General features: G+C 46.6%; 1 pseudogene; it reads left to right on the top strand.

Annotated features, from left to right (window-relative positions):
- Nucleotides 1-411: 411 nt before the first annotated feature.
- LOC120669141 lies at nt 412-2,306 on the top strand (annotated as a pseudogene).
- Nucleotides 2,307-4,423: the final 2,117 nt, after the last annotated feature.

Raw genomic sequence — 4,423 nt, forward strand, 5'->3', positions numbered from 1 at the left:
ACTCCGCAAGTGGCACCAGGCCAACGACTTCGCCTTCGTCCCGGCATCCCGAATTTCGAATCACGATACGTGCACCCGCGAACGAACGGCGCCTGGAAATCCAAACCCGCGGAGCTGATGCACGCGCGCGTCACGCGCCTCTTAACTCCGCGGCGCGGCCAAGAGCCGGCCGGCGGCCACACGCGCGCGCCCGGCCGGCGGCAGCGGCACACCTCCATCACGTCGTCGCCATTACGGCCACACGCTCCTGCCCGCTATATATAAACCCGCGCGCGACTCCATGAGGTAGCCCAAGTTCCCAAACTCCTCACACACCACCACACCAACGTGCACACCAGCTTCGTCTTCGACAGGCCTCATAGCTCGATCAGCGCCTCATTGATCTCGATCGTCTCGCGCGCAACGCAGACCATGGTCGGCGGGCGCAAGAAGCCGGCGCTTCCGCCGCTGCTGACCCGCTTCGTCCTCGCCGTCGTCGTCGTCGTGCTGCGGGACCACGGCGGCGCGCTGCTCACGGGGAACCTCACCGCAGGGCCGGCTCTAGGATTCTGAGTGCCCCGGAGCGAGCCACGCTTTAGGGCCCCTTAGATTAAATAATTTTTTTAACATAATAAAATAGATAATAATACTAATATTATATATAATTTTTGAAGAACAATGTCTATAATACAAACCAAAAGAGTAGAAAATAAAACAAGTATGATTACCTCAAATAATAGCTAAACCCCGTGACTTCATCAACAATATTTCAGTCCTTCACAAAAAAAGCACCTTCGTGCATTTCTTGATGCAAAATCATTAAGAATCGTATCTAGATCAATGTTGTCCAAGATATCTGAGCACGTGACAATTGTTTCTTGGGAAACATCTAAGACCTAGTTAGAAAGCAAGTCATGGTCACTAACTCGCTACCTCGGCTGGAATTGGAAAGAACTAAATATCTAAGACACTAGATAAAGCATATTTAATAGGAATTACCAATCAACAATCACGAAGAAAGGAACATCGACGTGGCGACGGGAGCAACGAGCAAGCGAGCACAGGATCGGGCAGGGACGCAGGACCTTGCAGGTTGCAGGCATAGCAGGGTGACGACGATCAGGGGTAGGAGCTTGGCGCAGGACCCTCGTCTCGCACAGTCGCACGACGACTGCCTAGCATGCTGACATGTACAAGTAGGATACTGTATATTAGTTGTTGGGCCCCCCTCCTTCGTTGGCCCCCGGCGGTCGCCTCCGCCGCATGGCCCAAGAGCCGGCCCTGCCTCACCGTCAACCTGCTCTTCTACGGCCGCTTCACCCCGGCGCAGCGCGCGACAGTGGCCGACTTCGTCCAGTCCCTATCGGCGGCCGCGGCGCCGCCGTCCGTGGCGTCGTGGTGGCGGACCACCTCGCTGTACCGCGGCGGCGGCGCGCGGGTGGCGCTCGGCAGGCAGATCCTGGACGAGCGCATGTCGCTGGGCCGGGGCCCGCTCTCGCCGGGCGACGTGGAGACGCTGGCGCGCGCCGCGGGGCACCACTGGGGCGCCATCACGGCGGTGCTCACGGCCGCCGACGTCGCCGTGGCGCCCTTCTGCGTGTCCCGGTGCGGCGTCCACGGGCGCGGCCGCGGCGGCGCGCACGGCATGGCGCGGTAGACGTACCTGTGGGCGGGGAACCCCGCGCGGCAGTGCCCCGGCCAGTGCGCGTGGCCGTTCCACCAGCCGCTGCACGGGCCCCAGGCCCCGCCGCTTGTGCCGCCCAACGGCGACGTCGGCGCCGACGGCACGGTTATCAGCCTCGCCGCGCTCCTCGCCGGCACGGTCACCAACCCCTACGGGGACGGGTACTACCAGGGCGACGCCGGCGCCGGGCTGGAGGCCGCCACGGCGTGCGCCGGGATCTTCGGGAGTGGGGCCTACCCCGGCTACCCCGGGAAGCTGCTCACGGACCCGGCCACCGGCGCGAGCTACAACGCCGTCGGGCTGGGCGGGAGGAAGTACCTGCTCCCGGCGTTGTGGGACCCGATGACCTCGCAGTGCAAGACACTTGTCTAGACGTGGCCAGAGGGCCAATTGCTCTGCATGAGGGAGGAAAAATAAATAAATGCCTCATTTATTTCATTCCTTCTGTTTACTTGCTTATCTTGCTGCATGTACTTGTAGTTTGCTCTTCGAGGAGCAATCCGTGTGTATGATGATGCATTTAATCTGTAGGATATGTGCAATGCTTCTAATGTATTTGAATGTTATTCCCTCGATCCAAAAAAACTAGTCTTATAGGATGTTTAGGCTAGGTTTAGATGCAAAATTTAAAATTTCAAAACTATCTCATCGAATGTGTGCATGAAATATTAAATCTAGATGAAATAAAAAACATGCATTATTTGCTTGTAAATTACGAGACGAATCTAATGAGCCTAATTAGGCCATGATTAGATGCTAAATTGCTACAGTAATTACTACAACAAACATGTGCTAATGGCGGATTAATTAGTCTTAATAAATTCATCTCGCAGTTTACAGACGAGTTCTGTAATTAGTTTATGATTAGTCTATGTTTAATATTCAAATATTTTCCTTTCAAAAACTTTGCAGGGTGCATCTAAATAAGCTCAGTTCCTTCCCAAATATTTTACACCCCGTCACATCAAAGAGAATCTTACTATTTAGAAGTGTTGAATAAAATATGTTTACAAAACTTTTTACACAGATGAGTCGTAAATGAGCCCACTTAATTCATAATTTGCAACAGTGATGCTACGGTAACCATCCACTAATTATGGATTAATTAGGCTCATTAGATTCATCTCGTGATTACAACCCATTCGTGCAAAAAATTTTGTAAACATATTTTATTTAATATTTCTAAATAGCAAGATTCTCTTTCAATTTTTTTCTAGGAGGAAGTATTTCTTTATCTTCTACTATTATACTACGATCCATTTTAGTAAAGCAGTGCCCAATATCAAGATAGAAATATACAGAAAAGCGCAGAGAGCCAATCAAATGTTTAGTAAAAGATTTTACTGTTGTAGTTCCAATACATATGCATTTATTGATGACTAGTTGGGTGCACGTGCGGCACGTGTTTTAAAAAAATCAAATAAAAGAATTATGTTACAAAAAATATGTATTTATAGCCACATCTACCATTAGCTTGCGGATACAATATTTAGTACATTGTTCGATACAAATTTACCTAAAATGAAAATTTTGAGATATACAGATCATATAGACATGACTATACATACATGCAACCCATTTAAAACATCGCAAGAATTATATAGGAGGGTAAAGGTAAAAATAAAATATTTGCATTGGTCATATCTTGATTGTAGCACATCTTTTTTTCTCCAAAAAATCCACATATAAATGTCACATCTAACATACATATTATAAAATTTTAATGATGCAGAATTTTCACACCATATCGCTAGAATTTAATTTCCAACTCATATCCCATTTATGATGGACTCCGGTGTCACTGCAAACGATTAAAGTCCCGTTAAGTAAAAAAACCAATCAGATTGGCCCTTTGAATTTATAATGTATTAGTGATAACCAACAACATCTACACTAAAAAGGATACATCATATGATATACCTTCATTTTGAAGACCGTAGAATATCTCTGAAAACAATATTTTTGGTTCTTCTGCCGATGGGATCAAGATCTTTGTTAGGTTTAGCTAGCATCCATGTAGTTGAACGTGAAACACCTCTTGATAAGGCAACATATAGCTGTCCATGAGAGAAAACAGACTCTGGAAGATAGATCCCAACATTTGGTATAGTTTGACCCTGAGCTTTATTTATAGTCATTCCAAAACTGAGTCTTATTGGAAATTCTTTCCTCTTAAACTTGAAAGGTAGTGAAATATCCTCTGATGGAGACAAGGGAATCCTTGGTATAAAAACTCGATTTTCAGCATGCTGTCCATTTACAATTTCACAATCAATTGCATTGTCCTCAAAATTCTTCACTATAAGTCGAATTCCATTGCACAGTCCATGATGAGGATCTAGATTTCGAAGAAGTATGACATGATAGTTCTTCTTAATTTTAAGCTCATGCGGAGGAAGACCATTTGGAGTAATTGAGTTCAGAAAATCAAGAGGATAGTTATTAGTTGAGTCATCATCTACAGAATCATGACTGTAGTAAACCTTTTCTTCATCAGAAAACTTTCCAATCATCATCACGTTGAGGCTATCAACATACTCATTTCTTGTTGACAAGATAGCACACTCGCGCATGTAACTGACGGAGGTGCAGTTGTTAGCTAGATCAGGAAACACATGATCGATGAGAGTATCAATAGACTGATCATTATTATACTCAAGCATAATGTCATCTGGCAGATTCACATAATCATTTGGGAAGGTGTTTTCTGTTTCATCACCAATTCTTAATAGAAACTGCGAGAACCATACATCATTCTGG

This window comes from Panicum virgatum, chromosome 4N (genome assembly GCF_016808335.1).
Source record: "Panicum virgatum strain AP13 chromosome 4N, P.virgatum_v5, whole genome shotgun sequence".
Classification (NCBI taxonomy): Eukaryota; Viridiplantae; Streptophyta; class Magnoliopsida; order Poales; family Poaceae; genus Panicum; species Panicum virgatum.